Below are 26880 nucleotides of genomic sequence, written 5' to 3' on the forward strand. Positions count from 1 at the left end.
CCCTTTTATCGCATGTTTACTCTACTGCTTCTTATGACAAGAACAAGGAACGCATGTACTTCCAAATCCACTCTCATAAAGCTTCTATGTCAAAAGGGAGATTTTGTTCCCTTTTGCACCTGGCTGTGGATTCATCTGTAATTTCCCCTGACTTCATCACCACAAATCAACTTTTCTCAATGCTATATGAGATGGGTTACACCGACGTGCTTACCACGATAGCAAAGGTTAAGAAGTCGTGCCTACCGTCTCCATGGAATGGATTTCTTACTCTTCTTATCAAGAGTTTGGCAGAGCGAAGTGCTGGATCTGATGGCACCAGCAAGGGTTTTCTAACCCTTCTCTACGGTCTTTACAATGGTCTCAATCTTGATTACGGGAGTATTATCTGGTCTCAAGTGGTTCAAAGCCTCAACACGTCCACGAGGCATTATGAAATTTCATGTGCACGATTCTGGACCCTTATTACACGATGGGCGATTAATCAGTTGGAAATTCCGATAATGAAGGATGCCATGGTTGCGTCTATTGCTACCTTTCACACCAAGAAGATTATAATTTCTGATCCAAAGAAGTTCCCTTACATTGGCTCTATACCAGAGACAATGTACAGGTGTGTTACAACCGCGAGCAAGCTCTTCGCTGAATATCGAAAGATTCCTCCCCAGGAACCGAGAGTCCTTTCTACTGAACAGCAGGCTGCCCTAGATGCTCTGGACAAGCCTAGTAACCGAGGGAAAAGGACTACTACTAAGAAGGAGACAACAGAGGAGGATAAGTCTCAGCCTATCAAGACCAAGAAGCGAAAGACTGATAAAGGAGATTCTTCTAAACCGAAGAAGATTAAAAAGATGGCAAAAAGGTCCAAGAGTCCTACTTCTCCTGGCTCAGACAATGACGATGAAGGTGAAGAAGAGGAAATTCGTCATGCATCACCGAGAGGTAACACTCCTCCCAGATCTCCTACTCCAACCGAATCTCCTCATAACAAACTCCCAATCCCACCTCCATCACCGAAACAGACAGTTCCAGTTTCGGTTCCTCCTATTCCCCCATCTACCACATCTCAAACAACAACTTTACCACCAGTTTCGTCTATTTCTATTTCTTCAACTCCAATCCCAACTCCTATTTTTCCCAATCCACTACCACCACTATTCCTGAACCGACAGTAGGAGTCAACGTATCTGATACGGGGGCTACTACTGAAACAGAACCTCCAGTTACTTCTACACCTCTTTCACCCTCACCTTCAACCGACTCCGGTGCCACTCTCGGTGGTGCTAATGATGAGTATGATTCTACATACTTCAGTCCCTATAGACTTCCTACTGATGAGGATGATGATGCTCCAGTCACAAGACAACACCTACAGAGCATTCATGAGAAGCTTGATAAATTGATTGAAGACAGCAAGTCCTATAGTGGTGTTGTGCTTAAAGCATTTTTGGATACAACTCTAGAACAATACACCGATTCAGTTGACAAATCCACCAAAGCTGTTAATGCGTCTACCTCCTCTTGCCAAAAGGCCACCTCTGATGTTACTGAAATTGTACATAGTACTCAGATTTTTCTTGAGTCACTTAAAGGGCATGCTGATACAAATGCAGCAAAGGTAAATGCTTCTGTTGATTCTTTGTCCAAGTCTCTTCAAGAAGAACAAACAAAGTTTGAGGATGTGCGTTCTTCCATCCAAGCCGAGAACTATTCACTTATCAGTTCAGTGAATTCTAGACTTGAATCTCTTCACGCTGATCTGGCCAAAGAAAGTGCTTTAAAAGAAGAACTGGCTCGACAAACATCCGTCGTTGAAGTACAGAAAGTGCAGCTCGCCCAAGCAGAAAAAGAAATTTCTTTATTGAAGACCGAAAGAGCTGTTTTCCGTAGCTGTGCAGGGGATGTGAATGATGTGCTCACTAACATTCTTGGTGCTCATGATCCTATCCTCACTTTGACCATTCGGAATCATCTTACAACAAAACTTCTTCCCGCCCTTGCATTGTTACACGAGATGAAGGGTGTTTCGGAGAGATTTATTGCTCCAAAACAAAGGGGAGAGGGTGCTCATCAACCGAAGGTTAAGACTGAAACCGACACTGCTCAACCGAAGGTCAAAGTTACAACCGAACTGAAGGATAATGTAGCTTCAGGTTCTAGTCCACAAGAAAAAGAAAAGGAGATTGATGATGATAGCAATGATGAATCTGATGAAACTATTGATGAGGCTCTCAAGCGAAAGAAGAGAGATAAAGAGCTTGATGAAACCTTGAAGGTTGCAAGGGAAGCAGAGGAGAGGGAAAAGAGAAACAAGGAAGAAGAAGAAGCCTTGAATTGCAAGAAGGCCTTGTTTCCCTTATGGACTAAAGAGGCACTTATAAATCAAGCTATAGAGTTTCCAAGTATTTATTGGTTGGAACCTGTTGCTTCGTTTGACTGTGATAACTCTAAGGACTCGCAGTTCGATATGCCAATCACACGAAAAGCGTTCACGTTTCACTGTTTTGATTCGACTGCTGAGGTTCCTTTTCCTCATCCAAAGGTTGACCGAGAGCTTATTGATTTCTATCTGAAGTATGGACAACCTCAGTACATGACATGGAGCGCACAGAAAATAATCACTGTCAAGGTACTGAAACCTACGTCTGCTGGGAGATTTGTAAATGTCAATTTTAAAATCATACGAGGTTCTGCAAACTCGGTGTCGATTATATCTCTAGCAGATCTTCCGAATCTAAACCCTCATGATTGGATTTTATTGTTCAATATTCTGCTTACAAATCCGAGGGAATATGAACCTATTTTGGAGCACTTGAAGAGGATGTTGGCTTCTTACATCCATGAGGTTGCAGCTATGGATCAAGAGATAGCGAAAGTAATGAACAAGAAATCGACCATCAAGCCAACATCAAAACTAGGAGATGTGAATAAGATGAAGATGGGCCAAATAGATTCAAAACATCTCACTGTGATGTTTACAAAAGGCGAAGCTCAAAATTTTTTGTTCGCTCTTGTTGATAAACATTTATTTTCAACTGACTGCTTGGAGCACATCATCAACATTATACATCGGTGCAAGCAGAACTCAGAGGCTGACAAGAAGAATTTTACTGACATGCTTCGGTGGTACATAACGTTCCGTCATCATTTGCTTTATATCATTCCGAAGGTGTTCAAAACAATAAAGAAGACTTCTGCAGCTCAACCGAAGTGAGCTTTCGGTCCCATTGACGCAAAGGGGGAGATTGTTGAGTCTAATTGTGTTGCGTCTTGGGCTTTTTGTTTTGTATTCGGATTGGGCATGTCCATCCGTGTTTATCTGATAGGGTTATACTATAAATATGCATGCATGTATTACGTTCATTGTTTTGTAACCCTAAACACCTCTACAGTCGAAGTTCTTAATCGAGCTCTTCTGAGGTGTTGAAGTATTAATCATACGACATATTCAAAGCCATTCTTGTGTTCTTGATTACATTCTTAACTGTTTGCTTGCATAGAATCTAACGATCCTAATAGAACTTTGTTCTAACACAAAGCTTAGTGAGTTCCCTAAAATACCACATACCATACATAACATACGAGCGATACATATCATACATATCAAACATGCGATAGGAGATGCTATGTGCCAACCATAGTTTTGCCATTATGCCACGAGCTGTATCATGATCTTTCCTTGCCAGGCCGGGGACAAAAACCCCGGGTCTTACATATAAGTGCCAGGATCCACCTCTTGGCCTTCCATGCAAGCATCAGAAAGACAACTAGCATACAATCTACAACTAACTATCTAATTAACTGCTAGAGTCCAAACTATGGTCTTGGATACAGATTTTCCAGGAGCCACCTCCGGGTCTTTCATACAATGCCAAGGGCCACCCCTAGTCGTCCTATAATAGATAAGCCAATGGGCAGAAATTGGTGCCTTCGACCCATAGTACAATGAGACTCACCTCGACAACTGAACCCACGAATCAATCTCTGATTGCTGCTCTGCTAGATTCCCACGCTATCAAACAAATAACACCCAATTAACAATTGGGTTCCAATCCAAATCCAACAATCCAATTATGGGGTAAAAAGACCATTTACCCCTCACCTAGTTTGGTCCAAGGCGAAGGCCCAAACTCCCAATCATAAAGGCCCACAAACCAATAACCATCCAAAGCCCACTTATGGACCAATTTTCCAAATTGGGCCCAAACCCATACATGGACCTTACCCTAAAGCCCATTAAAATTTCCCTAATCCAAAGCACTTTGTTCTCAGATGGCCCAACAAATCCCCAAGCAACCAAGCCTAAAAGATAGCCCAACCGAAGCCCAAACATGCAAGGCCCAACAGACCGAGTACGCGGGGCGTACTCAGCACGTACGCGCAACGTACTCGCTTGGAGGCTTGTACGCTAAGCGTACCTACCTGTACGCCCAACGTACTCACCCTGCTTAGCCCAAAACTTGATTTTTCACGTAATCCATTAAGACAAAGCTCCCAAACGTAGATCTAACTTCCTTAAGCTGGATTATCACGTAAAGTTGCCAACTTTACGTTCATACATGGCTAAATGAAGCTCTTAAGCTTAAAAGGGACTTAATAGTTGACTTAATGCATGCATGACACCAAACTTCACATAAAGCTTGCACCTTTATGCTAAAGGATACCAAAACAAACTCATATCTGAAAGATTAAGCCTTTAAACGACCTAACTCATCCATAAACCCAAAATGGAGGCCAAAATCATAACAAACTAACCATGAGAGATTCAGAAATATACAAGCCAAGATGAAAACTTGATACCTAAGAAAGCTTTCCCACAAGATGATGATTTTGGATCCAAAGCCTTTACCACCAAGCAAAGCAATCCTCAAGCTTCTCTACTTCCTTTACCAAGGCAAAATAAGCACCAAGGTCCTCTTAATAGCTCAAGAACACAACTAAGAGGCTAAGGGGGGTTAATTTAGGGTTTTCAGGGTATGGAGGTTGGCTTAGAAATGAACAAAAGAGGTTAATATAAAGCTTATATACGGTACATCACAAAAATTAGGGTTTCTTACTCACCCTTGTACGCCCAACTTACGAGGTCTCTCACCCCGATCCAATCCTCGCAGTACGCTAAGCGTACACCGCATTACGTATGGCGTAATACCCATCGCATCAGTACGCCCCGCGTACTCCCTTGGTACGCCCTGCGTACTAGGGTTTCTTTTAAAACCCCAAAACCCCGACATATTCCGAAGGCCATAACTTCTTTGATACAACTCCGATTCCGACCATCCTTATATCCATGAATAGGTAACGAGAAGCTCTACAATTTAATCAACTCATACCTTCCATGGAATTTCCCGAACACAAAATCTAATTTCCATAAAAGTCCCCTGCCATTTTACCAAAATACCCCTTGGCTCCAAAACCAAATCCGAACGCCCGAAACATCTACATTACATCAACCACACCCAATGGGTAACGATTCAGAACAGGGCGTTATAGAGAGTCCTGTGAGAATTATATTCATCTACACAAATGGCAGCTCGGTTCAAAGACATCGAGATCTACTGACTGCTACGAGATTAAGTGAAATTCGTAAGGGAGGTTTCAAAGGGTAATACCTACCCATCCTATGTAGGATTCAACTGTTGAAAATTTCGTACGAAAATTTAATGTACATAGATCGATCTCCATTCATGTAGGAGATTGTTGGAATTTTTAGTATAAATATGTGTATTTTACTAACTTTGGACATATATAAATATATACATATGTTGTATATATAATTAACTCTAAGTGGGTTTGTGTTCTACTCCGTGGGAGCTTTGAAACGATATATCGTATGTCCAAAATGGAGTATATGTGAATGAGATATCGATACTCAAAGTTGGGTATTTGAGAATGGAAATTAGCAAAAGAGGTGGGTGTAGGAATGAATCCCACATTGGTAGGAATACCATACTCAAATGAGTTTATAAGTTTGAATGAATGATAGGCTTACATGCTTGTGTCTATGGTTTTGCTCCAAGTCCTACCCGCACGCAGGGGGTGTAAGCCAAATTCACCGAACTTGTGCATTGGCACGAATGTAACTCCCAAATGTCACACCCCCGGACCAGAACGGCGGAAACGTCCGGAGGCGGGTGACGTCATTGTGCAGTATCATAACAATTGTATATAAATGAAACATAGCAAACCCAAACATCATACATCAATATAACAAGCTTACATTGTTTTACATCATGTTCATGTTCTCAAATTTTACACAAAAGAGACATCAGTAAGCAAATCCAAAATATAGCAAGATAATCTTGAGTCCGCGATCCACAACCTGCTTAATGGTTTCCTGAGAATACAAGTCGTTTGAAAAGCGTCAACATAAAATATGTTGGTGAGTTCATAAGCATTTTCGTATAAAACTTTGATGATAGTTTAGAAATCCAGAAAATCCAATATTTTCTTATCAAAATCGTTGTAAGTCTTGTTTCAAATCGAGTATAGTTGGATGTGTGTCTTAGTTCTTTGTTTTCAAAATCGAATAAAATCGTTTCCTCCAGAAAATCCGATATTTTCTGATTTATAAAATAGTAGCTTTTAAAACAATAACACTTGTGCGAAAAGTCTCATTTGAGGTAATTCAAACACAGTTGATTATAAACCCGAAGGTAAAATCTGTATAAGTACGTTTCTGATATATTCTAGTGAGTCGTTATAACCATACTAATACGACGGAGTGCCCGTTATGACGTTCTTCAGGCGTCGCTTTCGTTTAAGACATTTATCACCCTAGACTGGCCGGTCTAGCTGTAGCGAACAGCGAAGGTGCCGGGTGTCAACCCCGTATAGATCTATACACAAATTCCCGCTCTCCCTCCAGGAGGCTGTAGTTATAACTCTTACAGGACTTAAAGTGTACAATATTGTATTAATGTATGTACTGTGAAGATTTGTCTGACTAGAATACTAACAGTTTCGCGCAAATCGTTGAAATCCATTATTTACTAAATAAATAATAATAGTTGTACTTGTTGACTAGATATTCTGTTTCGTTTCGTTTGTTGAAAATAATCCGCTTTAAATATTTATCGAATCGATTCAATATTAGCGAAGTCGGCTGAAATGACTCTCCTCTCTATATATTACTAAGTGAGAGCCCATTTACCGGGGAAATGTCAAGTTATGATTTGTGTAAAACTATGACTTCTGTGAATTTATGACAGCAGCTTTATGACATGCAAATTTTTTTGTCATAAAGGCTCTATTTGCATATATTCTAGGTAAACTTCCTTATATCAAATTTTTTTTATACATAACCCCTTAACAGTTTGCAAATAGTCATTTATGGAACACAAAGTTCAAATTTCGAAATTCTAGGCTTAGTGTCAACATTTCAAGGTCTATTTCAACAACTTTTATCTATAATTATGAAGAGCATGGATACAAGGGTGCATGTTAAACACCCCCAAAAACTTGGGAGGCTCCTTTTGTAAATTGTATTATTCATGTAGTGATTAAAATATTATTTATTTTCATGGGTTCTGTGAAACCTCACGTTCACAGAGAGTTATATAAAAAAATGATAATATTTCAACACACATATTAAACACACGTATACATGCAATCATTCAAGAATTTAGAACAAGAGGTGACTTGTACTCTCCCCCAAAATCAATAAAAACTAAGGAAAAAGGTGGGGTATGAAGCTCACCTTGGTGTAGCTTGTTGGGTGATTTGAGGAGGTGTAAGGAGTTTCCAAGTTCCAGCACTTGGAAGTGTTCTTTGAACTTTAGAAAATCCTAAGAATAATTCTGTGTGTAAATATAAGGAAGTCTTAGAAATAATATGAAGAATCACTAGTAAAAGAGGATGAACACTTACAAAAATTCTGGAAATTTTCCTTGAAGGAATGAAGCTTGTGTCTTGAAGGAGTTTGAGAGAATTCTTAGGAGTTTACTGGATGAGGAAGTGAGAAGTGGAATAAGGGAGGAAAGGAGATTTATGTATCTGAAGGGGAGGATAAGGGAGTGACTTGACACTTGCATGAAGGGCTGGTGGGTAAAGCTTAGTTTCTTTGGATAAAACGTGTTTTACTGAGATTTGCATGAGAAATGAGGAATTAGGATCACATCATAAAGTCAAACCCCTTTATTTGCTTAGAATCTCCTTAAAAATATTGGGTTCTATTTTATATAAATATATTAAAATAATTGATTTTGGCATAAAATAGTGATTTAAGGGGTCTAAGATAGGAAAAATATGAGTTTGATGTGATTTCCGGCGTCAAAATGCCTTAAAATGATAAAAAGGTCAGAAAATGGCAAAAATCCGGAGTGGGGGCTGGTTTCTGCGAGGGTCCGAAGGCTTAGGAGGGATTCCGGAGCCACTAAGCAAATTCCGTAGCATCTTCTCGGATTTCCGAAGCATACAGAGGAGTTCCGGAGCTAAATTTCGCAATTTCGGAGTCACAGGCAAAGTTCCGAAGTCAGGAGGCGGAGTCAGTGGTCCGGACCGACCAGGTGCGAAGCGACTCAAAATTCCGGAGCGGGTCTAGACGTTTCCGAAGTAGCCTTAAGCGAGATCTTCCGGAGTCATGCGAGAAGGTCCGAAGCACAAGGGTTCCGAAAATGCACTCCTCTTGGTTCGTTAGAAGGTATTCCGGACTAAGAGGTTCCGGACCAGGAGGGTTCCGGACCAAGAGGGTTCCGGACCAAGAGGGTCCTTTTACGTTTTCTCCTCCGGTTTTGGGCTGTTTTCGACTAAGGAAGGTACATAGAGAGATTTGGGAGAGATTTCACATACTTGGAGAGATTTGGGAGAGATTTCATATTCTTGGAGAGATTTGGGAGAGATTTTACATACTTGGAGAGATTTGGGAGAGATTTGATATTCTTGGAGAGATTTGGGAGAGACTTCATATTTTTGGGAGAGATTTGATATTATTGGAGAGATTTGGGAGAGACTTCATATTCTAGGAGAGATTTGGGAGAGATTTGATATCCTTGGAAAGATTTGGGAGAGACTTTGTATTCTTAGAGAGATTTGGAGAGAGACTTCATATTCTTGGATAGATTTTGGAGAGAGAGAGATACAGTGGGAGAGATTGAGAGAGACTTTGCCGGGGGCCTTTATTAATGTTTTTCTTTGTAGTTCAAAGGTCGTAGACTTAGTTACATCCCATTTCGAGTGTTATATACCCCCGAAGGGCACTTACTTATGTTTTATAGAGCTATTACTTCCTCAATAAGATTAGGGTTTTAAATTCTGAACATTTGAAACCTTCAAGTGCTACTTTGCATTCAGATTTATAGTCATACATTAGAAAAAATAAGGTAATTCCTAACATATAAGAACTAGATGAGTTGACCACTTACCGCGTTGACCTTGACTTGACTTTGACTTGACCAGAAACTTGCCGGTTGTCACATCATCCCCCGCTTGAGGGAATTTTGTCCCGAAATTTCTGCTTTGACGTAGACTTCAAGGTTTAGCGAATAGGTGGGGGTACTTCTGCAGCATTTGATCTTCACGTTCCCATGTGAATTCAGGCCCGCGTTTGGAATTCTAACGAACTTTTACAGTTGGGATGCGACTTTGCTTGGTACGCTTCACTTCTATGTCCATGATTTCTATTGGTTCTTCTACGAACAAAAGATTCTCGTTTATCTCAATCTCTTCTAGCGGAATAACAAAGGTTTCATCCGATAAGCACTTTTTCAAGTTCAAAACATGAAACACGGGGTGCACGTTGCTGAGCTCTGAGGGCAGCTGCAACTTATAGGCCACGGGACCAATTCGGGCAAGAATCTCGAATGGTCCGATGTATCGCGGGTTTAACTATCCTCGTTTCCCGAAGCGGATCGTCCCTTTCCAGGGAGAGACTTTTAGTAGCACGCGGTCTCCCACTTGGAACTCCAGCGGCTTCCGTCTTTTGTCTGCGTAACTTTTCTATCTATCCCGGGACGCTTTAAGTCGTGACCTGATTTGAACGATTTTCTCAGTTATTTCTCGGATGATCTCAGGTCCTGTGAGGGTGCTATCCGGTAATTGCCCTCGTGTCAGCTGGGTGTCACCCACCTCGGCCCAACAAAGGGGCGATCTGCACTTCCGGCCATACAAGGCCTCGAAGGGGGCGACTCCTATGCTTGTGTGGTAGCTGTTGTTGTATGAAAATTCGACTAGGGAAAGTGGGTATCCTAGGCTTTGTCAAAATCTATCACACATGCTCGGAGCATGTCTTCTAGAGTCTGAATAGTTCGCTCGCTTTGGCCATCAGTCTGAGGGTGGTAGGCAGTGCTCATATCCAATCGGGTTCCCAATGCTTTCTGGAGCCACTGCCAAAAACGAGAGGTGAATCTACTATCCCGATCCGAGATAATAGATATGAGGACTCCATGCAGTCTCACCACCTCTTTCAGGTATATCCGTGTGAGCCTTTCCATTTTGTACGTCTCCTTTATTGGCAGGAAATGGGTGGATTTTGTTAGTCGGTCAACGATCACCCAGATAGCATCCAGATCGTCTGCCGTCTTGGGTAATTTGGTTATAAAATCCATTGTTATCCTCTCCCATTTCCACTCGGGTATTTCGGGTTGCTGAAGTAGACCCGAGGGCTTCTGATACTCCACCTTAACCTTGGCACAGGTGAGACACTTGCCTACGTAAGTGGCAATCTCTACTTTCATGTTCGGCCACCAATAATGTTGTTTGATATCCAGGTACATCTTATCGGAACCCGGATGAATAGAGTACCTGGTCTTGTGAGCCTCATTCATTATCACGTCTCGAAATCCACCGAACCTCGTTGTCCATATTCGGTCCATAAGATAATAGGCTCCGTCTTCTTTGACCGTCAGATTCTTTTCCATTCCGCACAATGCCTCATTGGTGACGTTTTCCGGCTTCATGGCTTCGTGCTGAGCCTCTTTGATTTGTGAGGATAGATGGGAATGGACGGTCATTATCAACGTATTTACTCGGCGACCCAAGTACTCCTTCCGGCTTAAGGCATCGGCTACCACATTTGCTTTGCATGGATGGTACTTGATTTCGCACTCGTAGTCGTTTAGAAGTTCGACCCATCTTCGTTGTCTCATGTTCAACTCCTTTTGATTCAGAATATGCTGGAGGCTCTTGTGGTCTGTGAAAATGGTGCACTTTGTACCGTATAGGTAGTGCCTCCAAATCTTTAATGCGAAGCACACAGCTCCCAGCTCGAGGTCGTGCATGGTGTAGTTTACCTCGTGGGTCTTTAGTTGCCTTGACGCGTAAGCTATCACTTTTCCTCGTTGTATAAGCACACAACCTAACCCTTGGTTAGAAGCATCGTAGTATACTACGAAGTCCTCCGTTCCTTCTGGCAAGGACAACACTGGAGCAGTGCAGAGGGCTTGTTTCAGGGTTTGGAAAGCAGCTTCTTGTTTGTCGTCCCAATGAAAAGGTACGCCCTTCTGGGTGAGAGTGGTGAGAGGTTTGGCAATCTTGGAAAAGTTTTGGATGAACCTTCGGTAATAACCAGCAAGGCCCAAAAATTGTCGGATTTCGGTTGGGGTTCTTGGGGTTGCCCAGCCCTCAATAGCTTTGATCTTGGTAGGGTCCACATGTATTCCCTCTTCACTGACTATTTGGCCCAAAAATTCCACTCTACGAATCCAGAACTCGCATTTGGAGAATTTTGCGTAAATCTTTTCTGCTATCAATGTTTCCAAATTCTGTCGTAAATGTTGGCTGTGCTCTTCCTTGCTCTTGGAGTAAATGAGTATATCATCAATGAAAACAATTGCGAAGTTGTCAAAGAACGGCCGAAAGACTCTGTTCATCAGATCCATAAAGGCTGCTGGTGCGTTTGTGAGACCAAAAGGCATGACCACGAATTCAAAATGCCCATAACGGGTTCGGAAAGCAGTCTTTGGGATATCCTCCTCTCGGACTCTTAGTTGATGATATCCGGACCTCAGATCTATCTTGGAAAAGTAGCTGGCTCCTTGGAGCTGGTCGAAGAGATCATCGATTCAAGGGAGTGGGTATCGATTCTTGACGGTGAGTTTGTTCAGTTCTCGATAATCTATGCACATTCAGAAAGATCCGTCTTTCTTCTTAACAAATAGAACCGGAGCTCTCCAAGGTGAAAATCTCGGCCTGATGAATCCTTTGTCGAGAAGTTCGCTTAGTTGGCTAGATAGCTCTTGCATCTCGGCAGGAGCTAACCCGTAGGGTGATTTGGCGATTGGAGTGGCTCCAGGTACAAGATCGATTCGGAACTCGACCTGACGCTCGGGAGGGATTCCTAGCAAATTCTTCGGGAAATATGTCAGGAAAGTCACGTACTTCAGGAATATCGTTAAGGTTCTTTTCCTCCTTTGTTTTATTAATGACATGAGCAAGAATGGCGTGATTCTTTTTATGCAAGCACTTTTGTGCTTGGATGCAAGAAATGAGTCGGAGGTTTGAACCGGGTTTATCGCCATAAACTATTAGGGTTTCGTTGTTGGGTAGGTAAAGGCGAACGGCCTTCTCGTGGCACATAATTTCAGCATGGTGGGGGCTTAACCAATCCATGCCAACAATCACATCAAAGCTCCTAATATTAACAGGAATCAAACTGATTGGGAATGAGTGATTATTTAACGTTAGTGTGCACCCTATGTAGATATCGTTGGTTGATTCTGTTTTACCGTTGGCCATTTCGACCGTATAAGTTTCGTTCAATTTGTGGGGATTTTGATTGAGTAGGTGTTTGAATTTGTGACTTATGAAGCTTCGCTCAGCTCCAGTATCAAATAAAATGCACGCATAAGAGTTGTTGAGGAGAAACGTACCGGTCACCACTGTTGGATCTTGCACCGCCTCTCCTTGCCCCATGGTTAAGACCCTTCCTGCATTCTGATTGTTGTTCTTAGGGCAGTTGCATTTGAAATGGCCGGTTTCCCCGCATCCGTAACATGCGCGGCTGGCTCCGGCGTTGTTGTCATTGGGCTGTTTGTTTTGTTGTGGGGGCCTCTTGCAATACCGGATAGTGTGTCCTTTTCGATTGCAGTTGGTGCATTGGAAATCTTTCCATTCCCCATAGTGGTGATAGTTACACTTGTCACACTTGGGATTGGATCCCGCGTATGGCTTTGTTGGTGCAGTTGTGGTTGAGGCTGGGGCGCTTGGGGCTGGTGCTGCTGGAGCGGTAGCAGAATGGACTGCTACTGTTTGTGGTTTCTTGGATGGCCCTGAAGTCTGTCGCCCTTTACACTTGTTGTCTCGGTTCTTCTTGTTCTCTCCTTCTTGTTTGCTACCTCCCTCGGTTGCTTTGGTGCTTTTCTTGTCACCGTGATCATAAAGCTTCTTGGCCAGGCGCTTTGCACTCTCGTACGTTGCAGGTTTTGAGGCAATCACGTTACCTTGAATGGGAGGTGTCAGCCCCCAGATGAAACGCTCGACCTTCTTTCCCTCAGAGGTAATCATACCAGGACACAAAAGGGATAGCTCGTTAAACATTGAGATGTACGCGTCAATGTCCGAGTTTTGCACCGTAAGGTTCCACAGTTCTTGTTCGAGCTTTTGTATTTCCCCTCGGGGACAGTATTCGGCGATTAACATCTCTTTGAGTTCTTCCCAGGTCATGGAGTTTGCAACGGGAAGTGTCATGGCCTCGATGTGTCCGTTCCGCCATGACAGGGCCTGGTCAATGAAAGTGCAGGCCCCGAATTTGACTTTGCTTCCTTCCGGCCACTCACATATCTCGAACACCGACTCCACCTTCTCGATCCATCGTTTCAGGGCTATGACTCCTCCGGTCCCATTGAAAGTACGAGGTCTCGCATTGGAAAAATCCTTGTAGGTACAGGCCTTTACGGGCCCTTGATTCATCCCGTGGTGGGAGCTTCCTGTCCCTTGGCCTTATCCACCACCATTATTTCCGGCTTGGATGTGGGCTAGAGCTGCTGTTACTGCGGCTGAGACTGTCGCTTGGAAAGCCGCAGAGTTCATTTCCGGCGGGGGCGGCGGTGGTGGTGTGTTGTTATTCCTACGGGTTGATCTCCTCGGCATCTTTCTGTCATGGATGAGAAGGACAATGAGTAACCAAAGTATTTTATTTCACGATTTTATAGAATAGAATTGGTGATTTGGTTGTGTGCGAGTAAGTGTAGACATGAAATTAACATGCAATAATAGTAATAGAGCACATCACAGATAAGACATCATATATATCCATTTTTCATTGATGTTAATTTCCCGAGTACATGAAATTTTTTCCTTTAAGGCATACAAGTACATGGAGTGCAATAAAATCTAACGAAGTAACGACTCCATGAGTAGTGTAATCACTTAATCATGTCATCGATAATACATAAGGAAATGCATAAAGGAAAACCGATACAGTAGCAAATAAACAGATACTAGTTGCAATGAGTAGGGCCGGGTGGTGCTGTCGATGAGGTAGACGCGCCCTGGAGTTCGACTAATCTACGCTCGGTGATCCGTACACGTTCCTCCAGCGCGACATGTCTTTCCTGGTATCCTCTGACTTCCGCTCGTGCTGCGACAAGATTTTCTATGAGACGTTCCATTGGGTAGAAGTCTCGCTCTAGGTCTCGCGTGCGAGCATCTGTAACCTGCATAGCCGCCAGCATCTGCATTACCCGGTCGGTGGTCACTTGAGCCTGGTCACCGATATCCCTAATACGTCTGACCACGACAGGGAGTGCGCGATCCGCTGGTCCTCCATGCTGGAGGTTGTAGTAACCTCGATTCATCCCAAATGGTGGTTGCTGACCCTGACGTCGGCCCCATCTCTCGATAGCGTCCGCCCAAGGAGGTGTAGGGCCGTTGTAGCCCATCCTATGCGGTGGTACCATTGCCATGTAGGGAGGGTTGATAACTTCAGACTTTGCGTCCGATTCCTCGTCCTCGTCCTCCTCAACCTCTTCCTCGTCGTCTTCCTCGGCTTCTTCATCGATGTCTTCTTCTTCAAACTCCACCGGTTCTTCAGGATCCTCCATGGGTTCCTCGGGGTCTTCTTCTGAGTCTTCCTCAATCCAACCCCCATTTCCTTGATTGGGAAAGTAAGGGTCTCCGAGGAGGTGAAAGCCTGCCATGTCGTCTGCGCGAGCATATATATAAGTACGAGAAAATAGATAAAATGACAAGATACTCCTATAGTATTTTAATTATTTTAGGTTTGCTCCTTAAAACTTTTGGGTAACCAGCTGCGAAGATTTAGACTTGTTGTAACACCACTACCACTCCTGAACACATGTTGGTCATATCTCAAACAAATATAGTTGATCAGGCTATATTTATTCCAGATATGATTACATAACTGCCCAGGTTTGACTGTAGTATTCAACCTTTAAGTTATCTTGTTTTGTTCTTGTTATGATACAGTCCTAGCAAGCATGTGTTCTATTAATCAGAGTGTTTTAGTCCCATTGTATTTATAGTTGTATATCTTGTATGGCTAGATATACTTGTTCACTATAAACAATGCTCTAATACCAATCTGTCACACCCCCGGACCAGAACGGCGGAAATGTCCGGAGGCGGGTGACGTCATTGTGCAGTATCATAACAATTGTATATAAATGAAACATGGCAAACCCAAACATCATACATCAATATAACAAGCTTACATTGTTTTACATCATGTTCATGTTCTCAAATTTTACACAAAAGAGACATCAGTAAGCAAATCCAAAATATAGCAAGATAATCTTGAGTCCGCGAACCACAACCTGCTTAATGGTTTCCTGAGAATACAAGTCGTTTGAAAAACGTCAACATAAAATATGTTGGTGAGTTCATAAGCATTTTCGTATAAAACTTAAGACTTACAACGATTTTGATAAGAAAATATTGGATTTTCGTATAAAACTTTGATGATAGTTTAGAAATCCAGAAAATCCAATATTTTCTTATCAAAATCGTTGTAAGTCTTGTTTCAAATCAAGTATAGTTGCATGTGTGTCTTAGTTCTTTGTTTTCAAAATCGAATAAAATCGTTTCCTCCAGAAAATACGATATTTTCTGATTTATAAAATAGTAGCTTTTAAAACAATAACACTTGTGCGAAAAGTCTCATTTGAGGTAATTCAAAACACAGTTGATTATAAACCTAAAGGTAAAATCTGTATAAGTACATTTCTGATATATTCTAGTGAGTCGTTATAACCATACTAATACGACGGAGTGCCCGTTATGACGTTCTTCAGGCGTCGGTTTCGTTTAAGACATTTATCACCCTAGACTGGCCGGTCTAGCTGTAGCGAACAACGAAGGTGCCGGGTGTCAACCCTGTATAGATCTATACACAAATTCCCGCTCTCCCTCCAGGAGACTCTAGTTATAACTCTTACAGGACTTAAAGTGTACAATATTGTATTAATGTTATGTACTGTGAAGATTTGTCTGACTAGAATACTAACAGTTTCGCGCAAATACTAAATAAATAATAATAGTTGTACTTGTTGACTAGATATTCTGTTTCGTTTCGTTTGTTGAAAATAATCCGCTTTAAATATTTATCGAATCGATTCAATATTAGTGAAGTCGGCTGAAATGGCTCTCCTCTCTATATATTACTAAGTGAGACCCCATTTACCGGGGAAATGTCAAGTTATGATTTGTGTAAAACTATGACTTCTGTGAAGTTATGACAGCAGCTTTATGACATGCAAAATTTTCTGTCATAAAAGCTCTATTTGCATATATTCTAGGTAAACTTCCTTATATCAATTTTTTTATACATAACCCCTTAACAGTTTGCAAATAGTCATTTATGGAACACAAAGTTCAAATTTCGAAATTCTAGGCTTAGTGTCAACATTTCAAGGTCTATTTCAACAACTTTTATCTATAATTATGAAGAGCATGGATACAAGGGTGCATGTTAAACACCCCCAAAAACTTGGGAGGCTCCTTTTGTAAATTGTATTATTCATGTAGTGATTAAAATATTATTTATTTTCATGGGTTCTGTGAAACCTCACGTTCACAGAGAGTTATATAAAAAAAATGATAATATTTCAACACACATATATAAACACACGTATACATGCAATCATTCAAGAATTTAGAAGAAGAGGTGACTTGTACTCTCCCCCAAAATCAATAAAAACTAAGGAAAAAGGTGGGGTATGAAGCTCACCTTGGTGTAGCTTGTTGGGTGATTTGAGGAGGTGTAAGGAGTTTCCAAGTTCCAGCACTTGGAAGTGTTCTTTGAACTTTAGAAAATGCCTTAAAATGATAAAAAGGTCCGAAAATGGCAAAAATCCGGAGTGGGGGCTGGTTTCTGCGAGGGTCCGAAGGCTTAGGAGGGATTCCGGAGCCACTAAGCAAATTCCGGAGCATCTTCTCGGATTTCCGAAGCATACAGAGGAGTTCTGAAGCTAAATCTCGCAATTCAGGAATCACAGGCGAAGTTCTGAAGTCAGGAGGCGGAGTTAGTGGTCCGGACCGACCAGGTGCGAAGCGACTCAAAATTCCGGAGCGGGTCTAGACGTTTCCGAAGCAGCCTTAAGCGAGATCTTCCGGAGTCATGCGAGAAGGTCCGAAGCACAAGGGTTCCGAAAGTGCACTCCTCTTGGTTCCTTAGAAGGTATTCCAGACTAAGAGGTTCCGGACCAGGAGGGTTCCGGACCAAGAGGGTTCCGGCCAAGAGGGTTCCGGACCAAGAGGGTCCTTTTAGGTTTTCTTCTCCGGTTTTGGGTTGTTTTCGACTGAGGAAGGTACATAGAGAGATTTGGGAGAGATTTCACATACTTGGAGAGATTTTGGAGAGATTTCATATTCTTGGAGAGATTTGGGAGAGATTTCACATACTTGGAGAGATTTGGGAGAGATTTGATATTCTTGGAGAGATTTGGGAGAGACTTCATATTTTTGTGAGAGATTTGATATTCTTGGAGAGATTTGGGAGAGACTTCATATTCTAGGAGATATTTGGGAGATATTTGATATCCTTGGAGAGATTTGGGAGAGACTTTATATTCATAGAGAGATTTGGAGAGAGACTTCATATTCTTGGAGAGATTTTGGAGAGAGAGAGAGATACAGTGGGAGAGATTGAGAGAGACTTTGCTGGGGGACTTTATTAATGTTTTTCTTCGTAGTTCAAAGGTCGTAGACTTAGTTACATCCCATTTCGAGTGTTATATACCCCCGAAGGGCACTTACTTATGTTTTATAGAGCTATTACATCCTCAATAAGATTAGGGTTTTAAATTCTGAACATTTGAAACCTTCAAGTGCTACTTTGCATTAAGATTTATAGTCATACATTAGAAAAACATAAGGTAATTCCTAACATATAAGCACTAGATGAGTTGACCACTTGCCCCGTTGACCTTGACTTGACTTTGACTTGACCAGAAACTTGCCGGTTGTCACACCAAAACCCGGGTCTGCACAACCCACATTTTTTCTAAACTTTACAATTTTTGTCATTGGTTTGATTTTTTTAACCGATGCATTCATTGTGCAATTAATGACATTTATGACATTTATTCGCACAATCAATTCCTTAGTTAAAGATTGATTTCTTGTTGTATAAAAACGGACCTCTACTGCCTCATTCTACACATATATGCAAATACTCATCTTCTTCCTCCTCTCTGCAACTATTTCCGGCGACTTTTTAAGGCAAGTAGCCATATTTGGCAGTACACACTGTTATGGTTGTTGTACCATGGGAACAGACGACGAATCCGTTTAAGGGAATCGAGTCCAACTCGAGCCTCAACCACTGCGTTTGTTTCTAACGTTTTTGTCTTGCAGATTATTCGATTCACACATAATTTTTCGATTAAAGTAACGGAGCCCATTAATTAACACAATATATATATATATATATATATATATATATATATATATATATATATATATATATATATATATATATATATATATATATATATTCCGATTCCAGTGAGGACTTGTAAAATGGTGAGGACTGCAAGGACAATTCTCCACCATCCATTATGTCAAGGACACAAACGTCAAACTCAAATACTTGGTGGTGGTGCGTTCGCATGCGACCCATGTCTGTGGTAACTAATACGGACTCGATGATCTAATCACATGTGGTTAACGTCCATAGAATGTCAATTAAGTGGGTTTTATTATTTATTTTCATTTATTTTTCGTTTAAAAAAATTCAAAAAAATAAAAATAAATAGATATATGCTCGGTTTTAACCTTTTTTTATCTTTTTTCTATTTTTTTTTTATTTTTTTATTTTTTTAATTATTATTATTTTTTTCGTTTTTTAATATATTTACTACATATTTGAAGGTAGTAGTGTTTTCGTTATTTTTGTTTTTATTTTTTTATTTTTTTGTAATTTTAAGCTAAATATCGGTTTTAGTTTTTTAATGTTTACCAATTATAAAATTTTGAATAAGAAGAATATTAAAGATCATAATATTTTTCGTTCATACTTTTTTTCAATCATATTATTTTTGGCTAATAAAATTTTGAATGAAATTATTTTAAATTGTAATATTTTGAATCATATGATTTTGGATCAATAATATATTCAGTTAAATATGGTTTTTGTTCAAAAAAAGTTATAGATCATTATATATTTTAAATAATTTAATTTTGAATCATAAAATATATAATTAAGAATTATAAAATATTTGAGTCTATATATTTTTAAATCATAACAAATTAAGGATCATAATAAAGTTGAATCAAAAGATTTTTTTTAATTATAAATATTTTGAATGATCACATTTTGTATCATATTATCTTCAATATTTTTTTAAATTAATATTTCTTAAAATTAAAAATAAATACTTGAAAAACTTATTTTTAAAAATTTATTTTTACAAAGTCACTAGTATATTGAATAGATGTATCATTTAAATTTTTATGATTTTTGGAGAATTTGTTTTTTCTGGGTTTTTTTATAAAAATAAGAAATAAAAAAATAATTTTTTTTTCAAATTACTAAAACAATATATAAATAAATTATTAATTATAATTATATCATTATGTACTAATTAGTAATTTTACAGGTTTTTTAGTTACCACACATTTTCATATTATCAACATTCTCTCTCTTGAACTTCACCAAATCCAACTTCAAGTTATAATCATCATTTACGATTTTATCCATTATCACCAAACCTAATCGTCGCCTTCCGTCGCTCCCAACACCACCACCATTAAGACCGGTGGGAATGGCTTGCCATGCCGAGTTGGACATGACATACACATGGGTGAATATACTATGTACCGAGGTGGCTCCTACAAACCATTTAATTTTTAGTTTTATGTTATAAAAAAGAATTGTGAAAGTTTATAGGGAAATTTGAAAAACGACACAACTTCTCCCATATTGTTGGTTGTAGGAAATATTGTTGCAAGTGAGCTCTATAAAAATGAAAGAGACCCAGTCGTATAAACTAACCAATTTTTTTGTTTGTTGCAAAAGTCCGGTTTAAGAGATAAAGTATATAGGTTGGATTTAGGGTTCGATTGGTCTGGTTAAACATAATTATTTTGCAAATTGAATGGTTTCTACTGGTTCGACCCGATCCATTGTAAGTGAGCTCTATAAAAATGAAAGAGACCCAGTCGTATAAACTAACCAATTTTTTTGTTTGTTGCAAAAGTCTGGTTTTAGAGATAAAGTATATAGGTTGGTTTTAGGGTTCGATTGGTCCGGTTAAAAATAATTATTTTGCAAATTGAATAGTTTCTATTGGTTCGACTCGGTCCATTGTAAGTATTGTTAACTATTTTGTTTTTATCAACTTCATTTAGCTTAGGAACCATGTGGTTTTCAATTATATATTTTCCACTGAGCGTACACCGCCCCACCACCATCTCATCGAATGGTAAGATGTCGAGTTTGGCATCTCCTTGGCATCCCTTTCCCTTTTATTTTTTTCTATTTGACCGTTCACACACACACACACACACACACATATATATATATATATATATATATATATATATATATATATATATATATCACCTTAATTCGCTCTTTAAATAAAGAAAATTGGTTTGCATAAGACCGGTGGGAGTGACTTGGCATGCCGAGTTGGACATGACATACACATGGGTGAATCAACTATGTACCGAGGTGGCTCTTACGAACCACCTAATTTTTAGTTTGATGTTATAAAAAGGAATTATGAAAGTTTATAAGGAAACTTGAAAAACGAAACAACTTCTCCCGTATTGTTGGTTGTAGGAAGTATTGTTTCAAGTGAGCTCTATAAAAAGGAAAGAGACACAATCGTATAAACTAATCAATTTTTTTTTGTTTGTCGCAAAACTCCCGTTTTAGAGATCAATTAGGTTGGTTTTAAGGGTTCGAATGGTCTAGTTAAAAACATTTATTTTGTAAATCGAATGGTCTCTACTGGTTCAACCCAATCCATTGTAAGTATTGTTAACTATTTTGTTTTTATCGACTTCATTTAGCTAAGGAACCATGTAGTTTTCAATTATATATTCGCCACTGAGCGTACAATACCCAACCACCATGTCATCGAATAGTAAGATGTCAAGTTTGGCATACCCTTGCCATCCCTTTTCCTTTTATTTTTTCTATTTGATCGTTAAAAATCTCACACACACACACACATATATATATATATATATATATATATATATATATATATATATATATATATATATATATATATATTTGTGTGTAAATTATTTGAAAAACACTAAAACGCAATATATATATATATATATATATATATATATATATATATATATATATATATATATATATATATATATATATATATATATATATTAAAAAAATTATTTTATAGCCATTTTATTATTTTTTATGCTTCGACAAATGGTATTCATATAAATGTGAAAAAATAATATAGTTTCTTTCCCTTCGTACTGCTCAAATGTAAATCTCGTATATCTATTTTAAAAATAAATTTGTTTAAGCTTGTTTAGATTCGTATATGAATCTGAACTATTTTTAGTTTCATCTTATTCAAATTTTATATTGTGAACCTGGATTATATATAGTTTCACATATATTAATTCGCATTAAAATAATCATTTTGCCCTACTTTTTGCAATAACTTTTCATCATTTTAATGTGAATTTGAGTAAAATCATTTGAATCTTAATAAATATATTTTTGTATGATCAAAATATTAAAATAATAAAAAAATTCAAATGAATATTTAGATTCACATGTTAATTTAATCATATTCACATATATATATATATATATATATATATATATATATATATATATATATATATATATATATATATATATATATATATATATATATATATATATATATATATATATATGAATATTTATTTGAATTCGTTATATATATATATATATATATATATATATATATATATATATATATATATATAGTTAGAATGATATAAAACAAAGGTTTTTTTTGTCATTGTTGATTATTTAATTTTATTTTCCTATGGATACTTGACCTGAACATATATAATTCTAGAATTAACAATAATTGTTTTTTAAAGCTTCAATATAATACATGCTTTTTCTTTAAGAATATGAAGGTCATCAATAACATTGATGAACATATTCTAAATTTTTTTGTTATTTTGTGTACAAGATTCAATTTGATTGAATTATATATATATATATATATATATATATATATATATATATATATATATATATATATATATATATATATATATATATATATATATATATATATATAGAGCTAGTGGTGACATTGGTTTACATGTATAAAGGACAAGGGTTTTTGGACTTAATATATATATGCCTCTCATGGCTGACAAGGGGAAATAAGCTACTTTATATATTACCTTCACCGCTGACTCCGCCGCCAGCACCACCACTACCACCACCACTCAAATTCCCTCGAGAATTAAAAGAGTTATAGAAATTCCATTGACGATCAGCATAAGGATTAGGAAAAGGAGGTGGTGGCTGGTACAATCCACCAATACTCTTTGCAGAAAAATGATCGATGGTTCTATGCTGTGAAGTAGCTGGCTGAATCGAACTCAAATGAGGCATGACAGGCATAGCATTACGCGCATATCGCATCAAATCAGCGTTTGCAGCATCTAGATCCTTTTGAAGGCCATCAATTTGTCTTTGGAGGATGGAGATGATTCCTACACATCCGTAAACAGGATCTCTTACCCGGGCTTCGGCTTCATATGAAAGAGAATTCACCACATCTTCTCTCTGGTGTGGTTGGACTTCGCTGAGAAGCTTCGTGACGTTGCTGGCACCAAAGAGTTTGTGAACGTTTACGAATTTTTGTGGATCCTCCGGTGGAAAATAAGGTGCAAAGGTGCAGCCAGGCATGCATTTTCTCCTCAGGAACTTGCACGCAGCACAAGGAGAGTTACAAGAACTTGATGAAGCCATTATAAACCTATTAATTTAGCTGCAAATTAATTTAGAACATAGTAGTAATTAAAGAAACCCAAGTTGTAGTTATGCATGCGATTTAACCTTAGAATTACGCTAAACAAGCTTCACTGATCTTGTCTATCTTAAATCGTTAAACTTTGTTAATAGCACTTCTTGCATATGGATCATTTAATTTGATTTGTAGATGCGATTGCTCGCCTTTCTAATTTGAGCTTATTAATTTCTAGCTTCACTATGAATAAACACACCCCTTTGGAAATTCTCTTAGACCACATGGATTCTCCAGATCTGTATTATATTAATGAAATCACAACGATTTGACTATTTACTGTTACTTGTCGTTGTCTTTAATTTGCAGCCACACATGCCATGCAGCTAGGTCTAATGAATCACTGCTCTCATATATGCAGAATTATTGTTCTTGAATTACTGCGTATGCATCAATACACGAGCTTAACAATTGTCAGGGAAAAAAAAACTATCTTCGCTGCATTTTCTTGCATACATCCATGACGCAATGGAACTGATGGACTCTGCCAATCTTTTGACAGATGATCTGATCTTAGAACTCAATATCACAAGTCATTAGAAAGATCTACTTATATCAGGTCTAGATCTCTTAACAGACACTGAATTTATAGAGTAGTTTTGATGGGATCTGGTGGGTTATGAACATATATCTATATATGCATATCATACAAGTGGGAAACCCTTTTTTTAACAGCACAAGTGGAAAACCCTACACATCAGAAAAGCACGGCGTAACGCCAGAGCACCAGAAGCTTATGGTTTAATGTATGGCTATGGCTAGACTTTTACTTTAAAAGGGAATTACCTTTAAAGAAAAAAAATATGTGATTGATGTGAGTGTACATATGTTTGCTTTTGTAGGTTATATATGTATATATGGGGTTCTTTGATCAGAGAACAAGATGAACATGTCATTGAGTTCATTAATGGAAAAGACATGTACCTTTTTGTTTTGCTGATTATTGATCAACTCTTTGCAGATTATTCCTTATTTACCTGCCATCATATCAAGATTTCCTTGGACTTCAACCTATATATAGAACTACTGAAACCCTAATTTGAGGAGAGAGAGAGAGAGAGCGCCCTGCAAATCAATGGGAAGCTCGCAAAAGGTAATAGAGAGGAACAAATTAAAAGGCATTTAATTAGTGGATGTCATAAAGGAGTTTACTGAAGCCAAAAGACAAAATGTAATCAATCTAAAATAAGCGGTGTACAGTGAAAAACTATACTTTTTTTTGGACAGATTGTTCATTCTATCATTTTAAATTAAATTTCTGGAGAAGTTTTATTAATTATGAAAATTATAAGTGGAGGCTGTTGAACATGATATATTATTGACCTTTTAGATGCCGACTGTTACATGGGGACTTCGCTAAGCAGAACTAAACAAATTGTTTGTGTTGCCTTTGTTAAAGATAGGACAAGTTGGTAAATTAGCATATGGATTGACGGATAATCGATACACAAAATTTTACAAGGAAATAAGTTGTTAATACTTTTTAATCATATGAAGAAAGAAAAGTTATGGTTGCACTAGAAAAGTCATGGTTGCACTAGAAAAAACTCATTTATAAACGCAGTTTCCGTCATAAAATCGTTAATAAACCGAAACACTTACACTAAATTCACAATTATCAGACTTTATAAAGGATTGTCAATGGATTCGTGACGGATTTGTAACGGATTTCCAACAGATTTGTAACAGATTTTGACGAATTTTCACTAAATTTACATTTAACGGAAAATTTTGAAGAGTAGTTTGTGCTACCCTATGCAACATCGTAAATCCTCCCCTTATATGAGTTGACGGATTATGAATAAACGGGCTTTGAAAAAAAAATAATTAGAATTATTATTACTTTTTAATCCATGTACAACAACGACAACAAATTCCATGAATGGAGATACGAGAGATAGATGTCAACAATAATGCGTTAAGAATGACATGAACAAAAACTGAGGGCATGCAAATGAAGCAAAATGAGACAATAAGTCAACGTGATCAATAGTATTACCTGGGTCGGTCGATACAGTTTTTAGGCCCCGGGCAAGAGAAAAAATAAGCCCCCCTTAAAAAACAAATTTCACAAAATCCATTTATTCATGAAAAGTAATTCTTCATAACATTTTAAATGCAAAATTGCCAATAACATTATAAAAAATTAGTAGTAAAAAGTAACGAAACAAAAACATTTTATTGATAGAGCTGCCTTTGTTATTCGTTTCTCTACCTTTTCCTTGAAACTTCAAAAATCACTTAACAACAACTAAACAAATAAAAAGCAACAAACTTAAATCCAAATAAAACTATATGCAAATGAAAAACGATAGACCTAGATTGGCATATTCATTATCAAAACTAACAAAATGAGAAATAAAATGTCATTGGACATATCACTTAATAACAATCTATGAAATAATACAAACCAGTCAATAGATTGTGCATTCTTTATATAGATACAATTGTGTTTAACTGGTGTTCGATTTGCTTAATTTAGTCATTAATGAAAATGTTTCACAAATCATAATACTATATTTTCACTTATATGATGAGTTATTCGATAATTCGGTCCTTAAAAATAACATCAATTCTAGATAAATATTAAAACCAATTCATATTTTCAACAAAAAAAAAAATCATAACTTAGCTAACACACGTTAGGTTGCCATTCATATTAAAAATAAAATTAGTTCACATGTTCAATTTTAATAATCCAAAATTAAGGTATATTCCAATATCAAAACAATGATCCAAAACCTAAGCTGAATTATATCATAAAATTTTAATTTCTTTCCATTATGTCCATATGGATGGACAACCCTTAGAAACAAAAATCATTCATTTTTTCGGGATGGACAACACAAGCCAGGTTCCAAGAAGTGATGATTTTGTGCATGATTTAACACTTACAAACAACAGTCATTCATTTTTTCCATTAGTACCTTAGGGATTGACAACATTTGAAGGGGTGGTGTCACAACTAGCATTTTTGGCTAGGAAATTCTGTTTATATGTAATCAATTCTTGATGTATCTTGTAACTTCAAATATAAGGATATACATATTTCTCATTCAAAAACAACTATTCGAATCAAAACTCACTCATGAAACCCTAAACCTAATTCAATGCACTATGCTCACTCTATTTTAGGTTGTAACCCTAATTTCCTAGTTCAAATATATTTTTGGGCCGGAAATCATTTATTGGGCCTAATGGGCCAATAAACTCACAACTTGATTATTTTGGGCTAAGAATCCTTATATGGGCCCTAATTGGACCCACATTTATTAAACTATAACATTTTGAGCCATAAGACTTTTTATGGGCCTTATTGGACCTAAAATGTCTCACTTCATTTTCATAAGCCTTATTGGGCCGTAAATAATCTTCATGGGCCTCATTGGGCCGAAAATCCAATTCCTTTATCATTTTGGGCCGTAAACCCTCATATGGGCCCAATGGGCCGAAAACTTTC

General features: G+C 38.1%; 1 pseudogene across 2 annotated transcripts; it reads right to left on the reverse strand.

The window, feature by feature from the left end:
* Positions 1 to 22690: 22690 nt before the first annotated feature.
* On the reverse strand, positions 22691 to 24533 carry LOC145104656 (LOB domain-containing protein 25 pseudogene; annotated as a pseudogene). 2 transcript variants are annotated; one of them, XR_013707136.1, is made up of 2 exons: positions 24345 to 24533; positions 22691 to 23372 (listed from the first exon to the last, which is right to left on the reverse strand). The product of XR_013707136.1 is annotated as an LOB domain-containing protein 25 pseudogene, transcript variant X2 (transcript). The 2 variants fall into 2 exon arrangements; XR_013707135.1 differs by having other exon boundaries at positions 22691 to 23384.
* Between the last annotated feature and the right edge of the window lie 2347 nt (positions 24534 to 26880).

This window comes from Lactuca virosa, chromosome 1 (genome assembly GCF_052849685.1).
Source record: "Lactuca virosa cultivar CGN04683 chromosome 1, Lactuca_virosa_CGN04683_v6, whole genome shotgun sequence".
NCBI classification, from domain to species: Eukaryota; Viridiplantae; Streptophyta; class Magnoliopsida; order Asterales; family Asteraceae; genus Lactuca; species Lactuca virosa.